The sequence below is a fragment of the Hylobates moloch genome, unplaced genomic scaffold (genome assembly GCF_009828535.3).
Source record: "Hylobates moloch isolate HMO894 unplaced genomic scaffold, HMol_V3 SCAFFOLD_15, whole genome shotgun sequence".
Lineage (NCBI taxonomy): Eukaryota > Metazoa > Chordata > Mammalia > Primates > Hylobatidae > Hylobates > Hylobates moloch.
Window position 1 is genome coordinate 34,036,888 of NW_026652290.1, and position 16,631 is coordinate 34,053,518.

The window sequence follows — 16,631 nt, forward strand, 5'->3', positions numbered from 1 at the left end:
ATGGAGCACTGGAGACAACAGTTATGTGCCTTTTGCATATAACTATGTAGTAAAAGTAGGGTAACCAAACTCATTACTTTCACAGTAATAGTCCAACAAAAGCATGGTCTAAACATAGTTTACCGAGGTATGTGTATGTGTGTGTGTGTGCATGTGTGTGCGAGAGAGAGAGCACAACAGAGAGAGCGCGAGCCCACGTGAGAGTGTCACACAGAATCTTCTTAGAGACTAAAAACTTAGGTTACAGATATAGCACACATAATCTACAAATAGAGCTAAAAATAAATCAACTGAAATTTCAAGCAGCCTCATTAAACAACTGTACACAGTTTTAGTTCAGGTCCTGAGACATGATTCCTGTGAACTGTAAACAAGGAAGTTAACTGCTGTCTAGCTAACAGAATTCAAACTAGTGTGTAAAGAACAACCTAAATTGGCTGGGCATGGTGGCTCACACCTGTAATTCCAGCACTCTGGGAGGCCGAGGCAGGCGGATCACCTGAGGTCAGGAGTTTGAGACCAGCCTGCTCAAAATGGCAAAACCCCATCTCTACTAAAAATACAAAAAATCAGCTGGGCATGGTGGCGGGCACCTATAATCCCAGCCACTCGGGAGGCTGAGGCAGGAGAATTGCTTGAACCCACGAGGTGGAGGCTGCAGTGAGCTGAGATCGCACCACTGCACTCCAGCCTGGGTGACACGAGCAAAACTCTATCTCAAAAAAATAATAATGATGTAAATCATTACCAGAAAGGTAACTGAGGGGTTCTTAACATACCTACAATCTACAGTATCAATGTTTTCAATCAAAAAGCCCAGAAAGCACACAATAAAATTATAATCATTTTTCTGCATACGGCAAAAGCATGAAAGAGAATACATCTTACTTTATTTTACTATATGTGATATCTAAATCAAGTGTTTGGTACACATTTAATGGTTATTACACGAAGCCCCAAATAGAATACCAAGCCAAATAAAAGTAAACTTCCTTATATGACCTCTGCAATGGAAAAAAAAAGCCAACACCCCCCAAACATTTTAACGTATCAGCATATTTTAAAAGTGAAGCCTGTACAGGTCTTTTAGAAGTAAAAGATGTTCAGCTGGGCATGGTGGCTCATGCCTGTAATCCTAGCACTTTGGGAGGCTGAGGTGGGTGGATCACGAGGGCAGGAGATCAAGACCATCCTGGCGAACACAGTGAAAAAACCCCGTCTCTACAAAAAACACAAGAAATTATCCAGGAGTGGTGGCGGACGCCTGTAGTCCCAGCTACTCGGGAGGCTGAGACTGGAGAATGGTGTGAACCCAGGAGGCAGAGCTTGCAGTGAGCTGAGATCTTGCCACTGCACTCCAGCCTGGGAGCCACAGTGAGACTCCATCTCAAAAAAAAAAAAAAAAAAAATGAAGTAAAAGAGGTTCACTGGTTTGAGTTCCAATTTCTCTTTTAAAGCTGTGAGGCACATGTAAAATACAGGAAAGAAAAAGTTCTGGGATTCTCTAGATGAGACAGGCTAACTATAAAATAGAAACATTGTAGTTTTAACATTTTTTCAATACTACATTGTTCAAATTCATTACATCCTTTCAAGTTTAGAATTTCAACCTAATACACTTGGTGTTACGGACTGAACGTTTGTGTCCCCCTGTAAATTCCTATGTTGAAATCCTAACCCCAAGGTGATAGTTATGGGGAGAGGGGGCCTATGGCAGGTAATTACAGCATAAGAGTAGAACCCTCATGAATAAGTTTAGTGCTCGCTCCAATCTGAATGTCCTCCTCAAACTTCCTATGTTAAAACTCCCAAGGTGATGGTTTTTGGAGGAGGGGCCTTTGGGGGGTAATTAGGTCATGAAGGCTCTGCCCTCATGAATAAGATTAGTATCATTATAAGAGAGGTTTGAGGAAGCTGTTTGCCCCTTCTGTGATGCCACAGCTAGAAGGTACCATCTATGAGAAACAGGCCCTTACCAGACTTTGAATCTGCTGGTGCCTTGGTTTTAGACTTCCCAGCCTCTAGAAATGTGAGCGATAAATTTGTTTATAAATTATCCAGTTCGAGAATTTTGTTATAGGAGCCTGAACATACTAAGACAGAAGTTGGCACCAGTAGCAGGAGGCAGACGTAACAAATACCTAAAAATGTGGAAGTAATTTTGGAACTGGGTAATGGGTAGAGGCTGGAAGAGTATGGATGTGCATGCTAGAAAAAACCTACGTTGCTGTGGAAGGAGCATTAAGAGTGGTGAAGGCTCAAAAGAAAAGCAGAACTGTTGAGAAAGCTTCAATCTTCTTCGAGATTACCTTAGTGGTCACAGTCAAAATGTTGGATGGTAAAGGCCATTCTAACGAGGGCTCAGAAAAAAATGAGAAACACGTTACTGGAAACAGAAGAAAAGGTAATCTTGTAATAAAGTGGCAAAGAACCTGGTAGGATTGTGCCTGTGTCCTAGTGTTCTGTGGAAGATGAAACAGGATATTTAGTGGAAAAAATATCCAAGCAAAGTCTTGAGGGTGTTTGTGGCTTCTCTTGACTTATGGTAAAATGTGAGAAGATAGAAACAAATAAAAGATGAAATCTATAATCACAAGGGAAGCACAGAATTTAAAGATTTGGAAAATTCTCAGCCTAGCCATGTTGTAAAGAATGATACAGCTTGTTGAGGAGAAACCAAAGGTGCGGTGCAAGCATCTGTTAAGGGGATTCGTGTGGGTGGAAGGAAGCCAGATGCTATTTACCGAGACAATGGGAGAATGACCAATAAGGTATTTCAGAGATGTTCGGAGTTGCCCTATCCATCACAGGCCCTGAACTCTGGGGCCTGTGGCAGAACATATTTTAAGGCTCTGCTCCCTAAATTCTGGTGCAGTGCTCCTTGGTTATGCCAGCTGTTGCTCAAGTAGGCTCAGGTGCAGCTCAGATCACCCTTCTAGAAGGCACAGATGATAAACCTTGGCATAGTGTTTGCACAGTGCCATCTCCACGGCTGTGCGAGTGCATGAGCTGTGATGGTGTGGCTGCCTCCACCTATATTTCAAAGGATGCTAGAAAAGCATTGAGTGCCCAGGCTGAGAGCTGTCATGAGGCACGGCCACTGCAGAAACCCCCCAATAGAGTGATATGAAATATAGGTGTGAGGGCAAAGCCACCACAGGGAGCCTCCACTAGGGCAATGCTCAGACATGCCATGGGATTGGGGCTGTCTCTGAAACCCTGGAAGGGTAGGGCCTACCAGTGTGCAACTCCAGCCTAGGAGAGACACGAGACTCCAATCTGTGAGAGCTGCAGCATGGTCTGTGCCCTGCAAAAATACAGGGGCAGAGTCACCCAGAACCTTGAGGCTGGATATGGTCTGGATATTTGTGCCCTCCAAATCTCACATTGAAATGTTAATTCCCAGTGTTGGAGGTGGGGCCTGGTGGGAGGTGTTTGGATCACTAGGGTGGATCCCTCAATGAATAGCTCAGCATCATGTCCTTGGTGATAAATGAGTTCACATGCAATCTGCTTGTTAAAGAGGATGTGGCACCTCCCTCCTCTCTCCTGCTCCTGCTCTTCCATGTAACTTGCTGGCTCCTTGCTGACTTCTACCATGACTGTGAGCTTCCTGAGACCCTCACCAGAAGCAGATGGCAGCACCATGCTTCCTGTACAGCCTGCAGTACGATGAGACAAAATAAAACCACTTTTCTTTATAAATTACCCAGTCTCAGGTATCCCTTTATAGCAACGCAAATCCTACCCCAATGTGTCCAGAGGCAGGACATGGAATCAAAGATTATTCTTGAGCCTTAAGATTTAATGCTGTTTGCCTTGTTGGTTTTAAGACTTGCTTGGGATTTATCTATCATTTCTTTCTTCCTATTTTTCCCTTTTGGAATGGAAATGTCCGTGCTATGCCTGTCTCACCACTGTGTTTTGAATGCACATAACCTGTTTCATTTCACAGGCTCACAGCTTGAGAAAAACTGGCCTCATCCACATCTGATTTAAATGATATTAGTTTAAACTCTGGGCTTTAGACTTCTTAGCTGGTGGTGGAACGAGTTAAGAATTTTGGGGTACTGGGATGGAATGAATGTATTCTGTGTATGAGAAGGACATAAATTTTGGGCACCAATGGCAGAATGCTATGGTAGGGGGAGGAGGAGGAGGAGGGAAGAAGAGGAAATGATCAGACTCTTCTCTGCATTCAGGCAACAATGAATGCCTGAAGACAACAGAGCAATGTTTATTTACTAAGTTCTGAACAAAAGTAAAAGAGATTAAAAACCACTCAGCCAAGATCTGGTTAAGTATAAAAGCCTCAGGCATTCTCAAACATGAAGTACCTCTTTAAACTGGTGGAGGGAAGTAGGGCAAAGTATGTGTGAGAGGGGAATTAAAAGATCATTCAAAATTAAGAACACAGACATGGAGAAGCAACAGTAAAAGGACTAGTCTTGATCACTGAATATAATTAACTGTAAAACTAGAGAAAATAAAGCTAGTTATGTAGCAAATGTGGAAATTGTAGTCACAAAACAAAACGTAAAAATATAAACTGTGACTATAAAAATAGCAATATCACTTTTAAAAATCAGAAAGTGGAGGCGGGGAAGATGAAAAGTGCAATACATTAGCAGTATGTATTTCATCTTTCAGGCTGGAAGTCAATCAATTCTGTGTAGAACACAGTATTTAAAAAAGGTATACAATTAAAAAATGGTTAAAATGGCAAATTTTGTTATGAATATTTTATCAACATAAACAATGTACAAAAAATGGGACAATGTTTTTTATCTTGTTTTTTTAACAGAAGGAACTTTCATTTTTTTTTGGAGCTGAAGTCTTGCTTTGTTGCCCAGGCTGGAGTGCAGTGGCACGATCTTGGCTCACTGAAGCCTCCTCCCTCTGGGTTCAAGGGATTCTCCTGCCTCGCCTCCTGAGTAACTGGGATTACAGGCACATACCATCATGCCCAGTTAATTTTTCTTTTTTTTTTTTTTTTTTTTAGTAGAGTTGGGGTTTCATCATGTTGGCCAGGCTGGGCTTGAACTCCTGACCTCAAGAGATCTGTCCACGTCAGCCTCCCAAAGTGCTGGCATTACAGGCATGAGACACCATGCCTGACCAGGAACTTATATTTTTAAAAATTTATGACTCTAATCCATTTTATTTTTCCTGTTGAATACTATTTCATTAAATAACATGTATAATGCATGCCATTTCTGCAAAAGTATTTCCTACTATCTATCCATTCATCTATCTTTTCATGTGAACACAACCATAGGAACGTGTCTAAAATAATGTTCACCTAACGTTAATGACGGCTATTTCTAAATAATGAGGTTCATTTTAATTTTTTGAGTTCTAAAAGTTTATTTATATTCGTTCTTTAAATTGGTGTTAAATATGCATAACACTTATCATTTTAACCATTTTTAAGTTTTCAGTTCTGTGGTATTAAGTAAATTCACATTACCGTGCAACCATCCATCTCCAGAGCTTTTTCCATCTTCTTCTGAAACTGCACACATTAAACAATAACTTTACTTTTCCCATTTCCCTCTTCCCCAACACCTGACAATCACCAATCTACTTATTTCTCTACTCCAGCCACCTCATATAAGAGGAATCATACAAGATATATCCTTTTGTGCCTGGCTTATTTCATTTAGCTTAACGTCTTCCAGGTTCATCCATTCTGTAGCATGTATCAGAATTTCATTTCTTAGACTGAATAATATTCTACCGTATGTACATACCACATTTACTTTTGTTGCTTTGCAGATACTCTTTGTCTTTTACTTTTGACAGTTTCATGATAATATGTCTTGATGTCGGACTCTGGGTTTATCAAACGTGGACTCCTTGAGTTTCTTTGATTTGTAGAGCCGTGTCTTTCCTCAAATTTGATAAGTTTTCAGCTATTATTTTTCTAAATTATCTCTCCACCCTTTCTCTTTTTTCTCCTTCTGGACTCCAGTAATGCATCAATTGGTCTGCCTGATGGTATTGCATAAGTCCTTCAGACTCTGTTCACTTTTCTTTTTTCTTTGATTTTGCTCCTCGGACTTGATCATTTCAAATAACTTGCCTTCAAGTTCACTGATTCTTTCTTTTGCCTGTTCAAGTCTGCTGTTGAACCCTTCTAGTAAATTTTTCAATTCAGCTACTGTATTTTCCAGTTCCAGAATTTGATTCTTTTAAATAATTTGTTTCTTTGTTGACACAAATTTTGTTCATATATCATTTTCCTGATTTCATTATTTCTCATTAGCTCATTGAGCATATTTAAGATAGCTGAGAAATTTTGTTCATGTATCATTTCCCTGATTTCATTATTTCTCATTAGCTCATTGAGCATATTTAAGACAGTTGTTTTAAAGTCTTTTCTGAGCAAATCCAATTAATTTGTGTGTCTTTACAGGATAGTTTCTGAAGATTTATTTTGTTTCTTTGGATGGGCCAGGTTTCATCCCTTCTTTGCGTGTTCTATGATTTCTTTGCTGAAAATCTGACATTGGAAAAAACCACCCCTCCCAGTCTTTGAAGACTGACATGAAAGACCTTCACTACTTATCAAGCACCTCAGCCTTGGGAACGGTGTAGGGAGTGTGCTTAAGGTCAACTCAGGTCTTTTCTGGGCATGCATCCTGTCTGGGCCTGTGTGTGCTTTCTGCTTTTTTTTTTTTTTTTTCTTGTTTCCTCTGGCTGCCTGTAAATGTCTTAATTTCCCAGAATCTCACCCAAGCTTCTTCTGAAGGCCTTAGATGTTGTATGGTATTCCTCTGTGTATAACCTCTTCCTCCCACACATCCACAGGTCTGTAGTCTCCCTGTAGTTTTCATGTGCTATGGTGCCCACCACTGCCTTCCTTGGCCTTCAGCCTGAGATTCAAACCATGCTGTGTTCCCTGTATGTGCTCTGAACGAGGTGAGTCTGAAACCAGTCTCTTGGGCAACCTACTGATAGGCAAGAGTGCCTCAAGCTAGTCCTGCTCGAATCCTTCTCTCCTGAGGAAGGGAATGGAGAACTGGGCCATTTACTTCTCTTTGTGCTGCACTGTGCCAGAGATAGAGTAGGGTAAGGGTGAGTAAAATTATCACAGAATGTCCTATCATTTTGCATGTGGCTTTTTCTTGATTGGGCATTTGCTGGGTTGCTACAGATCTTTGACTGGTTTCCACAGTTCCTACAAAGTTATTTTAGTCAGTCTGTAGCTATTTATTTGATGTTTCTGTGGGGAAACAAGCACCTGCAACATCCTAGTCAGCCATTTTGCTAATGTTTGAATTTTGCTCTGCTTGAGAATGTACCATATTATGAAAAACAATTTTTCTTTAAGGAAACAAAACAAAATTTTTATAAAGTAAAATAAAACCCACTCCAAGTATGAAGTATAATCTGTGTTAATTCAGCTGGGAATGTAGAGAAAATCCAACTTATAGCTTAATCAAATAGAAAAAAATTTCATTTTTTTCTTTCACAAAAGGTAGGCACTTCATGGAACCAATTCAGGTGCAAGACAACGTCATCAGAAACCCAGATTCTTTGTTTCTGCCCCCAAATCCTTGGCTTTTTTTTTTCAAGTTTTCTCATGAAAATGTCCTTAGTATTTATTTTTATGTGTCATGGTAAAAGGCTCTACATAACAAAGCAAAAAAGGAGGACAGTATGGGAACGAGTGCCAATTATATCTGTTCTTCTTCAGAAGAAAAGCAAAACATTTCCCAGAAACTCTCAGCAGACTTCTAGTTTCCATCTTACTGGCCTCACATGTGTCAAGCATGTAGCTACCCTGCCAGCAATGAAAGGCTAGAGGAGAAAGTTTTTAGGTGTTATAGTCTCTAGAAGAGAGGCAGGTGAGGTAGAAAGAGGTGAGAATGATGGGGGAGCCAACTCACAGTCTCTGCTGCAAGGGTCTAAGTTATTTCTTGAAACAAATTTTTCAGTGCTTTTGCTGAGTCACAATATTTTACATAAATTTATAGTTAATAAGCTTGGTGGAAAGTATTTAAATCTTCAATTTGAGAAAGATTACCTGAAGACACAACCAATCTCAGCTACAAGTTACTTTCAGTAATAAGGAAAAAGGGACACCACGGACTCCCTGCACCAATACTATACTAATATGATATCTGACAAAAATCTATTGTGGGTAACTTCAGAAAATAAATGTAATTTTTATTAATTTAAAAGTCAATACTGAAATCTCTCAAGAGAATTATTTATCTGCCAACATTTCCTACAGCAGTTATACATTTTTTAAAAGTACATGCTGTCAACAAGTCAGCACACTCTTTGGTAATGATTATGTCCACATATGTTAGTCATCAGCCTGTCGATAACTGACTAGAACATTTTTCCAGTTTAAATGCTCAGAATCCAAGTTCCTGAGATAAGAGCTATTTTAATCTTTTCAGAATTCTAAGGCAAGGGTAATCAGAATAAAATTAGAAAGAAAACTCACCTCAGCTCTCAGATAGTAACATGCTATTTATTACATGGGACAAAAATGTATGATGTCTAGTTAGTAAGGCTTTCATTCCAGTTCTGATGACTCAAAAGCTGGAACATAACACAGCAACATTCAATACCAACCAAAAACCTTCAGTTGCCCATCCCTCAAACTGGATAAGGGTAAAGAAATACTTAAAAAGAAAAAAAAAAAGCAATAGTATGAATAGACTTAGGTAGTCTTTGAAAAACACCCAAATGAATTTTCCTCTTCAGTTTTTTTTTTTCAAGTCCACTCTCATTCCTTTTTGGAAGGAGGAATGGTGTGAAATGCACTCAAGATGAGCTATTTCTTGAAAGATGAGTAGGAACTTGCCAAAGGCTTGGGGAGGGGAGTGCTAGTCCAGGGACAAAGGTGCTCTTGGAGCAGGGTAATCCATATTCATAACTAACAACTCCCCAAGTAAACTTCCTACTCTGCCATTTTCCCAGTTTTGAACCATGTTGTTCCTTCTACTTCTCATTCCTGAGAGAATTTCAAGACTTTTATTTTTTTCTTTCTTGCTTGCTTTTTCAATTCCTAAGACACATTAGTGCTGCCAGTAATTCCTATTCTGGAATCTCTCAGTTCTGGAGTTCTAGCTTCCAGCGGGGAGCTTCTCTCTTGAGTCCACCTCTTCTTCCTCTAAAAGATTTAGTTATTCCTCTCATCACTGCCCTGGCCCTACCCCTGTGACATTAAATAAGTCAATTTCTCAGAGCCCCAGGTTTCCTATCTATTTATATAAATTATACATATATATAAAAACATAGCTGAGCTAGTGAACAGTTCTCAACCCAGTGACTCAGTAGAATCTTTTAATAATAAATATTTTATAATTCCCCTTTAATTATCCTAAAAATAACCATAAACAATATAACAATATAATCTATTTACATGTATCTTTTTAATCAATATAATGCACTATTTATAATACAGGGGAGGAAAAGGGAATTTATAATAAGGTAATATTTTAATCATTTCTTTCCTTTTTTTTTTTCCAGTCTTATTCTGTCACCCAGGCTAGAGTGCAGTGGTGTGATCTTGGCTCACTGCAACCTCCGCCTCCCGGGTTCAAGCAATTCTCCCGCCTCCGTCTCCCGAGTAACTGCGATTATAGGCGCCCGTCACCGCGTCCAGCTAATGTTTGTATTTTTAGTATAGATGGGGTTTCACCATCTTGGCCAGGCTGGTCTCAAACTCCTGACCTCGTGATCCACCTGCCTCGGCCTCCCAAAGTGCTGGGATTACAGGTGTGAGCCACAGCACCTGGCCTATTTAAATCATTTCAATGTGTCAATACTTGAGGATAACTGCACTGTAAGACATAATGAACTGGTCAAATGCTTGTACCTGTACATGGAATACCCTAAATGCAGCAGATACACATGCAAACTGGTACCAAGAGAATTCTCAAATTGATAAGGAGAGAAAAATGAAAGACTAGTGTGGTAGGCTGAATGATGGTTCCCCCAAAAGATGTCCACATCCCCGTCATGGGAACCTGTGAATGTTAGCTTATAAGACAAAGGGTTTGCAGATGTGATTAAATTAGAGATACTGAGATGGAGGTGATGATCCTGGATCACTTCACTGGATCTAACTACAATCACAAGTATCCTTATAAAAGGGCGGCAGAAGGGATGACATCATCAAGATGGCAGAAGAGGACTCCTGGACCTTCCTTCTTCCAACAAGTACACTGATTCCACAACAATCTCCATGGCCGAATTCCCTTTCTGTGAAATCCAGAAACTTTAAGAGGCTCCTGCATCCCAGTAAGTGTGAAACCAGTCACATCAAAGCCAGTAAGTCAATTCAGATACCCTACTACCATAATCCTCTGGCACAGCTCCATAAGACAGGAATGAAATCCCCCAGCTCCTAGCTTCTCCCCAGGAAGAGAAAGAGGTACCCTATGTGTCTAATGTTCAAAGTTTTCTAGGAACTACCCAGAAAACTGGTTTATGTCTACCCTGTCTTGGAGCACTGACAGAACCCAACAAACTCTGGCCACTCATGGCAATTTCGGGTGTTGATCACCATAGCCACCCCACCCTCTACCTCTGGCTCATCACGGAGTAAGCAGGCAAAAACCCCAGCTCTTTAGCTTCTACCTGGGAATGGATAGGGGGGTACCGTGTGTCCAACCACTCACCTTAAATGGGGACTGCCTGAGGAAATGGCTTCAGTCTCCGTGGTCTCAGAAGCTGAAGGGACCTGAAATATTCTAGATGCCTAGGGACTATTAAGAACAAAGAAAGTGGATACGACTGGCATGAAGGTTTGAAAGATCCCAGAATTTCCGTCAGGGCTGATTGGTGAGGGTCTTCTCCAGAATGAGTCCAGACCATGAAGACTAAGAGAGGTAATTATTTTGTCTATGGCACAAAAACATCAACAGAGAATGTCAAGGAAAAAGAAGAAACGAGGAAATATTTTCCCCAAAAGACAAAGAGATGAATCTCTAGAAACTGATCCTAATGAAATAGAGATATATCAATTAACTGACAGAGAATTCGAAATCACTACTACCAAATAAGCTCCCACATGTACACACTTAAGTTTTGTACACGGTTATTCACAGAAGCACTGTTTATATTAGCCAAAGACTAGAAACAGCCAAAATATCCATCAATCATGGTCTGCTTAAATGAATGAGTTTTAATTGAAGAAATTATGCATTTATATAAGAAGATCTTCAAGATATAATGCTGACTATAATATATATTATCTATATAAAATATATATGAAACTTAGTAGCATTCCTGTGATAAAAAGGAAAAAGTAAAAATGTGTATTTGTGTGTGTGTGTGTGTGTGTGTGTCTGCAGTTGTTCCCTCCAGGGAGGGAAACAGTAACTGAAGGCAGACTTTTCACTTTTGTACTTTTGAAATTACGAGATGTGAATGTGTTACTATTTACTTATTTTCTTAAAACAGGGCCTCACTCTTGCCCAGGCTGGTGTGCAGTGGCATGTTAATAGCTCAGTACAACACTGAACTCCAGGGCTCAAGCGATTCTCCCACCAAAGCCTCCCAAGTAGCTGGGACTACAAGTGCACACCATTATGCCAAGCTAATTTTTTTTTTTTTTTGAGATGGAGTCTCGCTCTGTCGCCCAGGCTGGAGTGCAGAGGCACGCTCTCAGCTCACTGCAACCTTCGCCTCCTGGGTGCAAGTGATTCTCCTGCCTCAGCCTCCCAAGTAGCTGGGACTACAGGCGTGTGCCATCATGCCTGGCTAACTTTTTGTATTTTTAGTAGAGATAGGGTTTCACCATGTTAGCCAGGCTTGTCTCGATCTCCTGACCTCGTGATCTGCCCGCCTTGGCCTCCCAAAGTGCTGGGATTACAGGTGTGAGGCACTGTGCCTGGCTAATTTTTTAATTTTTTTGTAGAGATGGGCCTTACTATGTTGCCCAGGCTGGTTTCAAACTCCTGGGATCAAGCAGTCCTCCCTCCTAAGCCTCCCAAAGTGCTGGGATTACAGGCATAGGCCACCACACCTGGCCTTGAATGTGTTACCTTTTAAACAATAAATACAATTTTGTTAAAAATAATTCCTTAAGTTAAATAGCCAGAGAACTTTAATCTTTTTTTAATAAATAAATAAAAATAGCATGTTCATCATCTGGATATTTAATTATTTGTTTTCTTAGCTTTTTCTACCACACTAATTGGTGGGTTAGATTTTATCCCCCATCATATGCAATGTTTTGTTTTTTTCCACAAAATATGAGAATGGGTTTCCTCAAAATACGCTATATAACACAAACTTACAAGTTGACCAAGCAGGGCTCACTCGTGTTACATACTAGTGTAACGCATCACCTATTATTGCCTAGTGTTACACACGAGAAAGACCAGACTTTCATCTTAGAAACAGAGATTCTGTTAACAGTGTCAAACAAGGGGATGCAAACCATCATTAAAGTGATTATGTAACTTTTAATAGAGCTGTAAATCTGGCAGCATTCAGAGACCAGTAGCAAATATATGGCTACAAGTGCTCATTAATTGACTCTTAAGTAGACTTCAGAAGTTACAGAAGGAACTGTTAGTTCATTAGGTCCCTGTGCCACATATCCCTGAAGTGGCTGACCAAGAACAACTTCAAAGCTCTTTTGTGCTGGGAAAGAATGCCAATGAATCAATTTTCTTATCCAATTTCATAAAACTCAATTGCCTTAATAAATAATGATGATAAACATAATGAAATATTAAGCAATAATTAAAAACAAAGGTTACGTAGAAATATATTTAAAAGCTCCTAACATTAAAGTCAACAAACCAGAATAGAAAGAAAAAGATCTACGAGTTTTACTACATAAAAATCCCCAAGTCTTGATGATGCCCAACAAAGCTCTTCCCAATGAGCACCCCAGCTTGTTTCCTCATTCTTCTACATCTCTGCCCTCACTAACTCGGCTTCAGCTACACTGACTTCTCTGATGTTTTTTGAAAACACCACATATCTAAAGTACAGCACAGCCTTTGCTATAGTTGTATATCCTTCATTTATTAAAAATAAACCTTCCCATTGTATTTCCTAAAGGGAATTTTTCCATGTGACAGCTTGTAACTGAGAAAACAGATTATATGTATGTAGGATTAGGTTGGTGCTTTGTTAGAAATATTGTGTCTATAATTTCATTGAAATTATCCTTCCTTTAATTTCCTAAATAATAAAAAACATAATAGAATGATTGAATAAATTTAAAACAGCAAAAAGGGAAGAAATTATGTTGTTCAAATCAAGAAAAACTTGTCCATGAAAAATAGTACCTGCATCAGATAGAAAGATATCAAATTAACAACCTAATAATGCAACTAAACAATATGGATATGTTCAGAAGTAAGTTCTAGATGTGCAGAACAAGTTTAATGCCTGGAGTATAGTCCAAAGTTTTTGATGATTCTTTGTTATCTTTATTATTTTTTACCCAAATTGACACACAGAATTTAAACAGAACAACTCAAGTATGTCCTTGTAATACTTCCTAGGATTTTCTTGCATTTTAAACAGATAAATGTAGCCTACTTGCAAATATGCAACTGTATATGCACTAGTATCTAACCATGTAAAAAAAAACAAAAGGTGGCCAACATCAAGAAAACCGTTTGTAGAAAAAAGGATACAAAATAGTTATGTATCTTTTGATAGCAAAGATATATTTTTTCTGGGATATTTGTTGGTTTTTTAATTAAATGAAAATTATATATCTTTACCATGTAAAATATATTTCAATATCATGTAGTATGTAAACATTGTGGAATGGCTAAATCAAGCTAAATAACATCTCCATTACCTCACATATTTGCTTTGTTGTGGTGATAACATTTAAAATGTACTCTGTTAGCAATTTTCAAGTATGTAATATACTTGTTATTAACTGTAATCACCACATTATACAGGTTGAGCATCCCTAATCTGAAAATCCAAAATCCTCCATCATATGCAATGGAAACCAGTCACAGGCACTTGGAGTTAGGCCCACTGACACCACCTCCCAGCCTGTGAAGACCCCTGAGGAAGCTCTGCATTCCCTAGAGCACTGTAAACACAATGCTTTGAAACATGGCACCTCACAAGGCTGGTCACCAGTGCCCATATAGCAAGGTAAGATAACCCATTTGCAATAAATTCCATCGAGATTTCTTTTGCAGCAAACTTTTTCCTGTTTTTTTTTTTTTTTTAAGTGGCATGGGTCATTCCCACAACCACAGAATATATATTCTTCTCATCTGCATGTGAAACATACTCTATGACTGACCACATGCTCAGGAAAGTCTCAACAAAAAAAAAAAAAAAAAAAAAAAAACTGAAATCATACCAAGAATCCTCTTGGACTATAGTGGAATAAAAATAGAAATCAATACAAAGAAGAACTCTGAAAAACATACAAACACATGAAAACTAAAGAATTGACTCCCGAATGACTTTTGGGTAAACAACAAAATTAAGGCAGAAATAAAAAAGATTCTTTGAAACAATGAAAATCAAGATATAACATACCAAAACCTCTAGGATGCAGTAAAAACAGTGTTAAGATGAAAGTTTAAGCTGGGCGCGATGGCTCATGCCTGTAATCCCAGCACTTTGGGAGGCCGAGGTGGGCAGATCACTGGAGGTCAGGAGTTCGAGACCAGCCTGGCCAATATGGTGAAACCCCATCTCCACTAAAAATACAAAAATTAGCTGGGCATGGCGGTGTGCACCTGTAGTCCCAGCTACTCAGGAGGCTGAGGCAGAAGAGTCGCTTGAACACAGGAGGCGGAGGTTGCAGTGAGCCAAGATCGTGCCTCTGCACTCTAGCCTGGGTGACAGAGCGAGACTCCATCTCAAAAAAAAAAAAAAAGGAAGAAAGTTTATAGTGCTAAATGTCTACATAGAAAAGAAAAATCTCAAATTAACAACCTAATGTCACACCTACAGGAACTAGAAAAACAAGAACAAATTAAATCCAAAGCTAGCTGAAGAAATAACAAAAACAGAGCAGAACTAAATGAAGGTGAGACTAAAAGAACTATATAAGGATTGACGAAATGAAAAAGTGTTTTTTTGAAAGGATAAACAAGATCAATAACCACTAGCTAGATCAACAAAGAAAAAAAGAGAGATGATCCCAATAAACACAATCAGAAATGATAAAGGCGACATTACAACTAATCCCACAGAAATAAATTTTAAAAAAATCCTCAGAGACTACTATGAACATCTCTATGCACATAAACTGGAAAATCTAGAGGAAATGGATAATTACCCAGAAATATACCATCTCCCAAGATTGAATCAGGAAGAAATTGAAACCCTGAACAGACCAGTATTGAGCTCCAAAATTGAAGCAAAATTGAATCCTTACCTTACCAACCAAAAAAAAAAAAAAAAGTCCTGGACCAGATGGTTTCACAGCCAAATTCTACCGGATGAACAAAGAAGAGTTGATACCAATTCTACTGAAACTATTCCAAAGTATCGAGGAGGAGGGACTCCTCCCTAACTCACTCCAAAACCCAGTATCATCCTGATGCCAAAATCTGGCAAAGACATAACAAAAGTAGAAAACTATAGGCCAATATCCCTGATCAACACAGAAGCAAAAATCCTCAACAAAATACTGGCAAACGGAACCTAGTAGCACATCGAGAAGGTAATCCACCACGATCAAGTGGACTTTATTCCTCAGATGCAAGGATGATTCAATATACGCAAATCAGTAAATGTAAAAAGAGAATTAAAAACAAAAACCCCTAGATGCAGAAAAAACATTAGATAAAATCCAACATCTCTTCAGGATAAAAAAAAAACAAACCCTCAACAAACTAGGCATTGAAATAATAAGAGTCATGTATGACAAAACTACAGTCAATATCATATTTAATGGGTAAAAGTTGAAAGGGTTTCCCCCAAAATCTGGAACAAAACAGGTATGTCCACTTTCACAACTCCTTCAACAAAGTACTAAAGCCCTAGCAAGAGCAATTGGCCAAGAGAAAGAAATAAAAGGCATCCAAAGAGGAAGACAAGTTATCTCTGTTCACTTACAATAGGATTCTATACCTAGAAAACCCTAAAGATCTTGCCAAAAGACTCCCAGACCTGAAACATGACTTCAGTGAAGTTTGAAGATACAAATTCAACGTATAAAAATCAGTAGCTTACATCAAAACAACATATTTAACAAAAAAAAATCAGAAGCGTTTCTACACACCAATAACATTCAAGCTCAAAACCAAATCAAGGGCACAGTCCTATTTACAACAGCCACACACACACACAAGATACTTAGGAATACATCTAACCAGGAAGGTGAAATATCTCTACAAGGAGAACTATAAAACACTGCTAAAGGAAATCACAGATGACATAAACAGATGGAAAAACATTCCATGCTCAAGGATTGGAAGAATTAAGATCATTTAAATCGTTATATTGCCTAAAGCAATCTACAGATTCAACACAATTCCTATCAAATTAGCAACATTATTCTTCGCAGAATTAGAAAAAAAAATTTGAAAATTCATATGGAACCAAGAGTGAGCCCAAATAGCCAAAACAAACTTAAGGAAAAAGAACAAAGCTGGAAGCATCATGTTATCTGACTTCAAACTATACTACAAGGCTATAGTAACCAAACACCA